We start from the raw sequence: 13,831 nt of genomic DNA, 5'->3' as shown, positions 1-13,831 counted from the left end.
GCAAGCAAGCAAGAAGCTACAGGATGCATATGCATAGTAGCTAACATGTGTGCTCTCACTGCAAACACCAGTGATAAGAGTGCACTGAAGCCTGAGCAAACAGCAATGTGTACGCATCCTAGAAGAATTCCTCCCCCTTGCCCCTTCACTTAAGAACACAGGAGGAGGCTGCTGGATGAGGCCAATAGCCCTTCTAGCCCTGCATTGTGCTCTCAGAGTGGCCAACCAGAAGCCTCTTCCAGGAATCCCACAAACAGGACCTAAGCGCAACAGCAACTCTCCCCTCCTGCAGCCTCCAGTATCCGGTATTACATAACTGGTATTCATAAACATCTACTCTTGCACTCCTTTCATGTTGAAGCATTGCTTTTCTACCTTTCTACTTTCAAAAGCCTCTTCTGTGCCTTTAAGATTACCCTCTCTTATTCCAAGCAGAGCCTCGGCTCCTTCAAGACCATCCAAATCTATTTTTAGCCAATACCACCAGGATCCCTTCCTGAACGCCAGCGGCCCTTTCAATTACTACAGCTAGGATCTGGTCCAAAACTCTCTTCAGGTGCCTTCAGATTAAGTCAATCTGCCTCCTTTCCCCATAAGGTAAGATTTATATGCTTTTTCTAGTTCTGCTGCATTTTTTTGCCACCTTTGGGATAGAGAAAGCTGCCTTCCCCCCTAGCTGCATTCAGGGGGGAGAACTGTACCCTGCCCCAATTACTCCCCCCACCCCACCCCACTGGTGTGCTTCTGGGGGGGGGATATGTTAGCAGTTCATTGATGCAGGTGAACTGAGTGAGTTGACCTCACCTTTTCTAAAAACCCACTCCGGGATGCTTTGAAACGAGGTATCGTTTTACAAATTAAATTGGGCACCTGCATCTTTGCAACCAGACTTGTAGCCTCTGTTTATTTGGGTAGCATTTTCCCCCAGTGAAAACGACCGCTTTCATTATTGAGATGTGTTTAATTTTGGTTCCTTGGGAAGGATTGGGACAGGAGTCGTCTTGCTGCTTTTTCCAAACAAAATAAGAATGAAATATTGGAGGCTGGTAGGACTTGCACACGTATCACGCTGAGAGCATGTCCCACATAAATAGTTGTTTACGTGGAGAGAAGGAGCCTTGCGGATAATTATCATGGGATAATTTGGAAATGGAGGGTGGGGGGTTAGTTATTTAAGCTTGATTTTTTTTTTTACCCTTTAAAATAACATTTCATTTTATCTGATTGTTTACTTGAATCAGATGCATCTTCTCCCAATTGTAGAAACTTTTTCAAGCGTGAAGTCTTTGAAGCACATGATCAGGAAAACCACATTCACATCCACACCATACAACTAAAGCACTACCATACTACTGCAATAATCATGGTTTCTTTCCAAGAATCCTGGGAAGTGTAGTTTGTTAAGGGCGCTAAGGGCTGCTCAGAAACCCCTATTCCCCTCCCAGAACTACAACTCCCAGAGTTCCTTTGTTAAACCACTCTGGGAACTGTAGCTTTGTGAGGGGAATATGAGTCTCCAAACAATTCTCAGTATCCTTAACAAACTACAGCTCCCATGATTCTTTGGGGAACCCGTGACTGTTAAAGTGGTATAGCAGTTATTTAAATGTATGGTGTGAATGTGGTTGTATATATACGCTCTGCACAAGCAGATACCCAAAGGGATATTTAGCATCCAAAGGGCTATTTAAGGTCCACTCAATCGCATATGCCCAGTCTAACTTAGTTTCCCTCCCCTCCCCTTTATTACGCTAAGATTCCCCATACCATATCACAGGTTGATATGAAGATTCCCTTTAATGTAGGTGCTACTGTTCAGTGAGCTGTCTGAATCTGTCTGGGGAGCACAGGATCAGTAGGGCAAACCTTGGGAACCTGGCCCAGAAAAGAGCTAACTCCAATGCTGCCTATTTGAATTGAAGGGGTGGAAGGCAGGGAGCCCAAGAAGGAGGTGAAGCCAGAACCAATGAGAGCTAGGACCAAGTACTTCTAGTTTTGTTCCCATCCTCCTCCACCTCCCTGCAGTTCTGAGACTAAGGAGGAAGAAGAAGCTGACAGCCATGACCACCTCCTGAGTTGGTTGTAAGTAAGAGGGCTGGGAGATAGGGACTGGCTGGTGGCAGATTGGCATTGGTAGGGCAGTGCCCCCACTCACCCTAACAGACCAACCTCCATAGGCCAACTGCACACTGGAGATGCTTGGCTGAATTGCTTTCAACCCAGGTCTTTATAAGTGGAGATCAGGGAAGTCAGCACCATGGACAACTCCCAGTGAGCCTTGCTGATTGGAGACCTCCCTCCTATTGTAGCTATATAGGGATGGTATCTGAAGGCAGATCCACACCATATATGTTTAGGCAAGTCTACCCAGAGGTTTAGAAAGTTGAGGTCATCTTAATATGTTTTAGTATTTTAACCATTGTGTGTTTTAAAGCAGGGTTGTAATTTCTCTCTCTCTTGATTATACTGTTTTATCTTTTGTCAACCTATTTGAGGTTTCTTACAATCAAGTGGTGTGTAAAATTTATGAAATAAACAACACATCTACAGCACATTAGATGCTTATTCAAACCGCATGACTTTCCCCCAAAGAACCATGGGAACGATAGTTTCCCTCTCGCTGAAATACAGTTCCTAGCAAACTACAGTCCTCGGGATTCTTTGGGAAAAGCCATGTGCTTTAAATGTTCATTGAATGTGTTTTAAATGTATAGTGTAGATGGATCTGACCCTTGGCTGAAAGCTAAATCTGAGGTCTTTGCAGGAGTGAAAGAAGCAAAGTGTGGGTGAGAGCCACATACTGTGGCCTTTCTCTCAGAAACCACCATCACCGCCGCATAAAATGGGAAAATGTAAATAGCGTTGGAGGCATAATTTTTCATTAGTACCACAGAATAGAAATAAAAACGTTGAACTCCCTCTCCCACCTGCTGTGACCTCAATAACTATCAGACCCCCCAGGGAGAGATATTTGCATTTCAAACTAATGTGTATGTTAAATACAAAGATGCATCTAAAGTCACATCTAACTTGATCAAGTAAGTTAATGTTTCCTGGTCTGTTCGTTAATGAACTGCCTTTTTTTTGATTAAGACCTGAAGCCAGTTTTGCCTTTTCTTCCTGCTCTCTCAACCAGGTATCGGAAACCTTTGACCCTCCAGATGCTTCTGAGCTGCAGCTCCTACCATCCCTAGCCACTGACCATTCTTGCTAAGGCTGGTGGGAGTTGTAGTTCAGCAATGTCTGCAGGGTTACACCTGCTCTATCCCAAAGATCCTAAGCTTCCACACATAGCTCCTGTTCATTGAGTACTCATTTTCTGAACCATCTCTACCAGATGTATAGCTATTTGTCCTGCAGTGGGAAGTGGTTCCCTAGTACCAGACTGATTCCGCCAATAATCTCTCTCTCTAGCAGATTGTACCTCCAGGTGAAGATAAACTGTGATTAAACAGTCAAAAGACCTTGTCTATTTGATGCAAACTTGTAGCATCCTGTAAACCTTTCAAGCGAAGGGAAATATAAACTTCTGACCTTATGTTAGACTCAGCCCAGCCAAGTCAGGAGGTCATAGGTCTTTGATATCAAAGGTAAGCTGCATTCACATGGCAGTTAATTCCATTTTCCTGATGTTTCCCTAACTTTTTTAGTATCTGCATTATATTTGAGCTTTCACACAACATAAATACCATGTCTGGAAATATAGCAGAGTATAGCTCAAAGTTAGCACTTATTTCAGTGTTATTTGCAAATTAACTTTCTTCTGGAAGCAAACTCAGAAATGACCATTCATTTTTTTCAGTGTTTTACTATATTTCTGGAAGTGGCCATTAGAAGAGTTTGGATTTGATATCCCACTTTATCACTACCTGAAGGAGTCTCAAAGCGGTTAACATTCTCCTTTCCCTTCCTCCCCCACAACAAACACTCTGTGAGGTGAGTGGGACTGAGAGACTTCAAAGAATTGTGACTAGCCCAAGGTCACCCAGCAGCTGCATGTGGAGGAGCAGAGACGCGAACCCGGTTCCCCAGATTACGAGTCTACCACTCTTAACCACTACACTACACTGGCTCTTATTATTATTATTATTATTATTATTATTATTATTATTATTCCCCAGCCACTCTAGGTGTCTTCCAACACATATAAAAACATAATGAAATTTCAAGCATTAGAAAGTTCCTGATATAGGCAATGTCTTCTACAAGTTGTGTAGTATAAAAGTTGTGCCTTCAGGAAATGGAGTTATGGCTATGCAGCCTACCCCTCCCTCTTCCCAGACCACACCATGAAGATGAATAGGAAGGCCTTGTTGCATCACCAGATGAGGCAGTTTTGCCTCAAAGGTGGCCCCTATCCAGCTCCAGAACCCCAGTAGCAAGCTTTGGGACCAACCCATCACCTTGAAAGATGTTAAAGGGGAATCCGCGGGCTGAAACAAAACTGTTCCTGCACCTAATCATCCACTGTGCCCAAGTTAAAGACCAAATTAAGTAACATGGCGGACCATCTAGTGCAGCCATGGTCAAACTTGCCCTCCATATGTTTTGGGACTACAATTCCCATCATCCCTGACCAGCGGTCCTGTTAACTAGGGGTGATGGGAGTTGTAGTCCCAAAACATCTTGAGGGCCAAGTTCGGCCATGTCTGATCTAGTGCCACCAACCAGCTATTTAGCATGGAGTAGGAGGCAAAACCTAGGGACCCTGGTGGTGCTGTGGGTTAAACCACAGAGCCTAGGGCTTGCTGATCAGAAGGTCGGCAGTTCAAATCCCTGCGACAGGGTGAGCTCCCGTTGTTCGGTCCCAGCTCCTGCCCGCCTAGCAGTTTGAAAGCACGTCAAAGTGCAAGTAGATAAATAGGTACCGCTCCGGCGGGAAGGTAAACAGCGTTTCTGTGCGCTGCTCTGGTTCGGCAGAAAGCGGCTTTGTCATGCTGGCCACATGACCCGGAAGCTGTCTGCGGACAAACGCCAGCTCCCTTGGCCTATAGAGCGAGATGAGCACCGCAACTCCAGAGTCGGACACAACTGGACCTGATGGTCAGGGGTCCCTTTACCTTTTAGGAGGCAAAACCAACACACAAACCAAAACATGTGTTAGCCAAACATCCCTACTCAGGCCCTAAGTGAGCAAATAAATCACACTGAGAGACAGGGAGGGAAGGAGTGTAGGAGCTGCTGCAAAGAGAAATGGGTGGGAGGTGTCTGGCTAGTCCTTAAATAGGGGGCTGCCTCTTTTGGCCATTGAGCTATAAATCCACCCTGCCAGCCAGCACCAAGGTGGAATGAATGGCAGAACAGGGCTGCTGAAATTAATATCATCAGGACAAAGTTACATTATGAACCAAGTAATTGCAACATTACTCTTCTGCTCTTTTTTGCTGCTAGGAATGGGATTTATGCATCACACACACACTGCTTTTCTTCTCTCTTTGCAATGTATGAATCATGTGTACTTTGCTGTTCTTATTTACATTTATTCATCACTTAGTACATAAAATGCCTCGAAGAGACTGACAATAGTAAAACAAGAACAAGGACATACAAATGCAAAGGCTGAAAGCAACACTACAGTACTTGAAAAAAATGGCATTATTTATGAAAAGTGCTTATCTGGTGGTATCATAAGAAGGGACAACAGGCTAGGGTGTCATTTTGTCATGTAAGTGATGTGTGTGTATATATATAATTTATTGATTGTTAATAATAATAATAATAATAATAATAATAATAATAATAATAATAATACAATATGATCCAAATTAAAAACTAAATGTTGCCTCTTCACCCAGGTCTTTAAGGTTGATAATGACAGTACCAGGTGTAATAAGTTTTGGTTTTCATTTCTTGGAAGAAGCCACTTCACTGTAGTACAAATGAAAATTGTCTCCCGAGCTGCCATTCCCCACCTGGAGGCCCACTGCAGGAATTCTTTCTAGGATGGCTATGCATGAAACCCTTACAGACCCTACCTTCCCCTCAGGTAGACAGAACCTTGTCTGCCCAAAGACAATCCCAATCTCTAACTGAGACAATTTACAATCTGATCTCACTGACAGATAAACCCTATCTGAGTCCACTCAGATAGCGAGAGACTATTTCTACCCACTCAGACAGAAGGTCCCTAACAGTAATCCCTGATCCCAGTCTAACCCAAAGAAAATCCAGGCTTGCTCTCTCCCAAATGGTCCCTGTTGTTGTTCAGTCGTTCAGTCGTGTCCGACTCTTCGTGACCCCATGGACCAGAGCACGCCAGGAACGCCTATCCTTCACTGCCTCTCGCAGTTTGGCCAAACTCATGCCAGTCGCTTCGAGAACACTGTCCAACCATCTCATCCTCTGTTGTCCCCTTCTCCTTGCGCCCTCCATCTTTCCCAACATCAGGGTCTTTTCTAGGGAGTCTTCTCTTCTCATGAGGTGGCCAAAGTACTGGAGCCTCAACTTCAGGATCTGTCCTTCTAGTGAGCACTCAGGGCTGATTTCTTCTCAGGGCTGATTTCTTTAAGAATAGATAGGTTTGATCTTCTTGCAGTCCATGGGACTCTCAAGAGTCTCCTCCAGCACCATAATTCAAAAGCATCAATTCTTCGGCGATCAGTCTTCTTTATGGTCCAGCTCTCACTTCCATACATTACTACTGGGAAAACCATAGCTTTAACTACTATCTAGTCATTAACTGGCAGCATCTAACTTCCACTTTCTCTCTCCTGATTGGCTGATCAACACACCACCTTCCTCTGATTCCTGGGGCACCAGGAGGCAGACCAGGAGGCAACACGGAAACCTCTTTCAGAAAGAAGAATGGGAAGTCGGATGAATTCCCCAAAGTTCTTGATTAGAGGGTAACAGCTGCACAAACAGTTAATCTTTCTTCTGTAGCCTGTGACTTGAATTGGTGTAATTTCACATTTGTTAATGGAAAACTCTGCTCGGAGACATTAGCTACAGTTCCATCGGAATGATGGGATTTGCTTTGATGTAATGTACATTTGGGATTAACGGAAGGCGATTTTTAAAAGGAGTTTAAGTTTTAAGTAGAGACAGACAAGCATGTTCCTTAAGAAAATCCCAATCAAACACCATCTAAACTCACAGTTATGTGTGGTATTGGGTTAATCTTGAAAAGAAGGGGTCAAATACTGTATTAAATATTGGTCTGTAACACCATGCAGTTACAGTGCTTTGAAATTCTTCCAAAATAAAGACCCATCTCTGCTAATATACATTCTTTTCTTTCCACAGCCAGCCAGTTTTGAGGCACTAAAATGCTAAAGATATGGTCTTGACCAGGTTTCCTGAACCTTGCCCTCCAGATGTTTTTGGCCTACAGCTCCAATGATCCCTAGTCAGCAGGACCAGTGGTCAGGGATGATGGGAATTGTAGTCCCAAAACATCTGGAGGGCCGAGGTTGAGGAAGCCTGCTCTAGATCAGTGGCAGCCTATGTGATGTCCTCAAGATGTTGTTGGACTACAACTCCCATCAACCCCATCTGACATGGCTAATGATCCAGGAAAAATGGGTGTCGTGGTCCATCAACATCTGGAGAGCACCTTGTTGGTTACCCCTTCTCTAGATTATTCCTGTTGATAAATCTAAAAGACTCACATACATTTTTCATTCCTCTTCTCCCTGGTATACCCTTCTTCATCATGGAACTGTACAATGCAATCCCTAGCAACTGAGCCAGAACTCAAATATGGAATCGGGGAGGGAAGTTTTAACTGAAAAGTGCCCCATTTTAATTTGTCAGGGCTGGACAGCAGACTGAGGGAAGTCGGAAATCAGAAGCTTTAGGAAAAGGTGGAGCTCAGGAAGATTGTTGTTTAGGCAAGACTCAACAGAAACAGGAAGTCTTCATATACTCCTTCCTTTCCAGGAACATCTAATAATGCCTTGGTGGGAAAAAATCCAGGAATGGAGGGTTCCTCATTGAGTTTAATGGTTTACGCAAGGGAGCTGCCCACAGGTCCAGTCACTCCTGACGGAAATTACCCCTTGCCATTTTTGGAATAAATGGAAGGGGGTGGCTATGCAGTGGACAAAAATGTCCCCCGTTTAAAGTGCAGGCAGGCAATGGGGCCTTCCATATGATTTGAGTTCATGATACCACCACATAGATACATCCAATTGACTGCATGTTCGACCAGCAGTGTGTTCCCTAATTGGCTGGATCATACCATCTTCAAATATCTGAAGGGCAGTCACACGGAAGATGGTGCAAGTTTGATTTCTGCTGCTCCGGAGGGCACCAATGGATTAAAATCACAATAAAGGAAATTCTGACTCAACAGGAGGAAAAACTTTCTGAGAGTAGGAGCTGTTCGACAGTGGAATGGGCTACCTTGGAAGGTGGTGGACTCTCCTTTGTTGTGATTCCTGCACTGCATAGAGTTGGACTGGATTATTATTATTATTATTATTATTATTATTATTATTATTATTATTATTTATTACTTATACCCCACCCATCTGGCTGGGTTTCCCCAGCCACTCTGGGCGGCTTCCAACAAAAGATTAAAAATACATTAAAACACCAGTCATTAAAAACTAAACAGTGCTGCCTTCAGATGTCTTCTAAATGTCAGATAGTTGTTTATTTCTTTGACATCTGATGGGAGAGCGTTCCACGGGGTGGTTGCCCTCTGCCTGGTTCCCTGTAACTTTGCTTCTCGCAGTGAGGGAACTGGACCTCTCGCAGTGGTGCTGGACCTCAGTGTCCAGGTTGAACAATGGGGGTGGAGATGCTCCTTCAGGCATACTGGGCCATTGCCATTTGAATGATCCTTTGATTCCCTTCCTACTCCACAATTCTATGATAACATGTAGCCCTCAGGAGGGCTACACTTAAATCTAGGGTGGCAGATGTTTCTGCATCACAGTTCTTGTCAGCCACATCCAGCATAGCCAATGTTCAGGGATGAAAAAAGATGTAGCCCATCTCTGCTGTTAGGGCTCTGTTATGTTATCTTAAAGGTAAAGCTAAAGGGACCCCTGACCATCAGGTCCAGTCGTGTCCAACTCTGGGGTTGCGGCACTCATCTTGCTCTATAGGCTGAGGGAGCCGGCATTTGTCCGTAGACAGCTTCCGGGTCATGTGGCCAGCATGACAAAGCCGCTTCTGGCGAACCAGAGCAGCGCATGGAAACGCCATTTACCTTCCTGCCGGAGCAGTACCTATTTATCTACTTGTACTTTGACGTGCTTTCGAACTGCTAGGTGGGCAGGAGCTGGGACCGAGCAACGGGCAGGGATTCGAACCGCCGACCTTCTGATCAGCAAGCCCTAGTCTCTGTGGTTTAACCCACAGCTCCACCTGGGTCTTAGGGCTCTGTTATTTGCAGATGAGGCCTGGGTGGTGATGTTGCCACTGGAGGCTTCATTGCTATCATTGACCTATGACAGGGCCCTTTCAGTGGTGGTTCCCTGGTAAGGGATGTCCACCTCCCTCATTACTGGGTTTCAGGAGGAATTGGGAAGCATCCGTAGGTGCTTGATGGCAGAAAGAAATTTTCCATTTATGTTTGCTACCCTGGGCTGCTTCGGGAGACAGTGCAGGGTATGAATTGATCACATTGAACAAATGCAGGGGCGGGGGTTCCCATCTTAATTGGGACACTTGTATGGGTTGTAGGTGCTTTAACCTGCTGCAGTCCCAAAATGGATGGACCATTTGCATCACAGAGAGAGAGAGAGAGAGAGAGAGAGAGAGAGAGAGAGAGAGAGAGAAATGTGTCCTGCCATTTCCTCTTAAGAAGTCATTGGCAAAATTGCCTTTGTATGAAAGACATATCATCAGGTGCAGCCCACAGTTAACTATGAGAGGCGCCCTGTGCATTGCAGTGTTTTACTGCTTTGATCTTTTGAACTGCTCATACCTGATTTATTGGTAAATGGATAGTTACAATCTAATTTTCATACAAATGCTTATTGTATTTGTATAAACCTTTAATCACGCTGTCAATGGAACAGCGTGTCCTCAGGTAACAGCTTCTCATTAATGCACACATTAAATAGATTTATTTCTATCATCCCTGTAACAATGTATCAGTGCTCTCACCTTATGCTGCAGATGGAGGGCCATAAGCTTAGTCGTAGGGCTTATAGAATCATAGAATTTTACATTTGGAAGGGAACACGAGGGTCATCTAGACCAATGGTGTTTTGTTTTGTTTTGTTTTTTTGTTTTGTTTTTTGCCCAAGGTGGGGCTCCAACCCATGACCCTCAGACTAAGAATGCCATGCTCTACTGACTGAGCTATCCCAGATGTCATGCTTTGCAAGCAGAAGGTCTCAGGTCCAGTTCCTGGGATTTCAAGAGACAACTTCAATATCTACACATTTCTAGCCATGAACTGTGGTTTTTTTTTATCTGCACCTCCCAAACCAATGTGCCACCTTTGTTCTTCCACAATGTTCCAATAAAGTTATCAGCTGAAGAACCACAACAACATGCATTTAAAAATGTGTGTTTTGAGAGGCAATGGCCACATTCATACCATGTAATTAAAACACTATTGGACTACTTTAACACTCATGGCTTTTCTAAAATAATCCTGGTGTTATAAGAAAAAAAAACTGCTCCTTTTCCCCTTATGGGGTATCCAAGAGTCCTTAAGTAGGTTCTCTATGGGTAGGAGAAAATAACAGAGGCCAACCAGAGACTATTGAGAAAAGTAACCCTGATCTTTATTAAACTGTTGCAACAGGGTCCTCCACTCACCCCACGCAGGGAGGGAGGAGAGGAACCTAGAACAATGGTGTGCAAGCTCTTATGTAGACATTTGAATATTGCCTCCCCTGTAGCTCAAGACCCCCCCCCCCCAAACATCAGAAATACATCACTGAAGGGCCAGTCTACAGCAGAAAACCTGTCTGCCAGGATACCTGATAATGGTCACTGATTGCTTTTACCTGGGCATCCTGGCCATTCTTTTGTGATGGTAAATGCTCAGTTCCTGAATCCAGGTCACAGGCTCACCCTATTCATACACAGATACGCCCTCAAGACAGGATTTGTGAGCAAAGAGACAATGGGAAGCCTCTCCCATTTCCTTCCTCCTTGCAGAGAAACTTTTGAGGTCAATTTGGGAGAGTCAAATTGGTTTCAGTATTGCTCTCCTGTACCATTTTTTCAGACACATAGTTTATATACTTATGTATGTGTTTGCCTTGTAAATTTATGAGCATATGATTTTTTATATATATGAGACCTTAGAATTCCCAAAACACTGGGGGCTGTATTTAGCTAAGGGTGCTGAGAGTTCTTAGGAGACCCCTATTTCCCTCACAGGGCTACAATTTTTAGAGTAGTTCAACAATCAATCCCTCTTTCCGGGGACCTCTGGGAATTGTAGCTGTGTGTCAGCTTCCTTCACAAACTGTTTCTCTGGCTCCCCCACCCCACCCCACCCTGGAAACCGTCATGCCAAGTTTGGTGGTATCTCAAGAGGAGGCCAAATGTATGTTTCAAAAAAAATGGCATTATCATGCTATTTTTCTGGGTGCTTTTGGGGGCATATTGCTGTGATGAGCCTAAATTGATTCCTTCCTGCTTCTGCGACATTTCTCTGTAGTTTAATGGACTTACTGAGTGAGCCATAAAATATAATGTGAAAAATCTAAATGAAATATATAGCATCAGGGAGGGAATGGCAAATATAGTTATAATGATATTAAAACCTTGAGCATATTGAGGTTTATTTCTGTGATTTAATATTCTCCATTTAAAAGGAAGGCTTCTGTTGCATTAGCGGTTCAGATAATGTTGCCGGCCTCCGAAAATCCCATTGAAGTTAGGTTTACGAATCGGTGGCCATCGGGCAGTCAAAGCTTTTCGCTTGTTTTCTGTTATACTGTCCATTATATTCCCTCCTGGTGACATAACCATGCCAGCTGCTCTCAGTAACATATCAGGGAGGTTAGAACATAAGAACAGAACTGAAGATTGCACATGTGAGAAAGTGTGAGAACCAAATTAACAGATCCAGCCATCCTTGTCAACGGATATATCAATGGCTACTAGCTGCAATGGCTATGCTCTGCCTCTGGAATCAAATACAGAAATGCTTCTGAAAACTATTTGTGGAAGCCAAGGGAAGGAAGAGAGCTCTTTTGCTCAGGTAGGCAGAGGCGTAGCAAGGGGGGCGGGGGGCAGGCCGCACCGGGGCACTGCCCTGCTGGGGGTGACACTTTGGGCGGTGGCCCCGCCCCTGGGCTTTTTTTAAAGGCTATTTTTTGGTGCTGCCGGGGTGGAGCCGCAGGGGCCGCCAGCGAGGCGGGGTGTCACCCCCCCTCGCTGGCTGCCCCTGTGGCTCCGCCCCAGCAGCACCGAAAATAGCCCCCGTCCTCCAGCAGCTTTTCACACCGCTGGCTGGTTTGCAGAGCCGGGGCAAGGAGAGGGGCGGGCCGGCGAGGAGGGGTGACACCCCTCTTCGCTGACCCACCCCTCTCCCTGCCCCGACTTGCGCTCCCCCGGGGAGGGCCTGGGCGGTGGCTTTGGGAGTCTATGTGGGCTGCACAGACTCCCGAAGCCGCTGCCTGGCACCCCTTTGTGCTGTGACGGCAGCTTCAGGACTCTCTGCAGCCCGCAGAGACTCCTGAAGCCCCCGTCCGGCATCCCCTGGGGGCGGGGCGTCGCCCTTGCAGGTAGGTCCTGCTTGCAGATTTCCCACAGTGGTTGGCCACTGGGAGGACAGGGTGTTGGACTAGATGGGCCATTGGCCTGATCCAGCAGCTTCTTCTTATTTTCTTATTCCCATTCCTGCATATAGTCTAGAGGACAAACACATTTAAAGAGGGCCGCCATTGATACCTGGCATGGCAGCGTCTGGAGTTCAAAAGGGTTCTAGCATGGTCTCAGCTTGAAATGGGCACTATGCATATATGAAAAGTTCAAAGAGCATCCACGTGTGACATCTTTGTCCCTTGGGAAAGAAAAGGTGAATGTTATTATTCTTTATTTCTTTATATCGTAGCTCAGTTGGTAGAACATGAGACACTTAATCACAGGATCATGCGTTTGAGCCCCACCTTTGGCAATAAAAATAAAAATTAAAATTAAAAATTTCCTGCATTGCAGGGGATTGGAATAGATCAGGGGTCAGGGACCTTTTTCAGCCGTGGGCCGGTCCACCGTCCCTCAGACCATGTGGTGGGCCGGACTATATTTTTTTGGGGGGGGGGAAATAATGAATGAATTCCTATGCCCCACAAATAACCCAGAGATGCATTTTAAATAAAAACACACATTCTACTCATGTAAAAACACGCTGATTCCGGGACCGTCCGCAGGCCGGATTTAGAAGGTGATTGAGGCAGATCCGTCCCCCAGGCCTTAGTCTGCTTTAGTCTGGGCTAGATGACCTATGTGGTCCCCTCCATCTTCACAACTATATAATTCCGCAAAAATTCTATGATTTATTTCACCTTATGTTATATTGCATATGACCATTTGCTTCCAGGTTCTCTGGGGTTGTACAAAATTTCTTTCAATTATTGTGGCGCATTCATTGCTCTTCCCGTGCAGAGTAGACCCAATGAAAATAAGGAAGATGACTAACTTGGGTCCATTAATTTCAGTGGGTCTGAACTTAGTAGGCTAGAATCACTTGTTCGTAGCTTTTTAGAAAACCTCAATTAAAAATAAAAAAGATTCAAAAGGAGAATACATGCCTAGTTAGGCTACCTGAAACAAAGAAAGGTTTTGCAGGTGCTGAAAACACACCAGTGTACACACCATTTTAAAAAATCATATTGGTACCTCTGGCTATTTTATTTGCAATTCCTTATTTCTTCATCTTGATTTTTCTTCAACCGCTTGCACTGCA

General features: G+C 44.8%; 1 protein-coding gene across 1 annotated transcript in view; it reads left to right on the top strand.

Moving 5' to 3' along the window:
• The first annotated feature begins 388 nt into the window (after positions 1 to 388).
• Positions 389 to 13,831, top strand: part of CALN1 (calneuron 1) — a 142,446-nt gene continuing 129,003 nt past the window's right edge. Inside the window, 1 exon segment of the mRNA XM_033172231.1 lies at positions 389 to 597. The gene's annotated coding sequence lies outside the window, so the exon portion shown is untranslated.

This window comes from Lacerta agilis, chromosome 15 (assembly GCF_009819535.1).
Source record: "Lacerta agilis isolate rLacAgi1 chromosome 15, rLacAgi1.pri, whole genome shotgun sequence".
Taxonomy (NCBI): Eukaryota; Metazoa; Chordata; class Lepidosauria; order Squamata; family Lacertidae; genus Lacerta; species Lacerta agilis.
The sequence above is the reverse complement of the archived record's forward strand: the minus strand, read 5'-3'. Positions and strand labels throughout refer to the sequence as shown.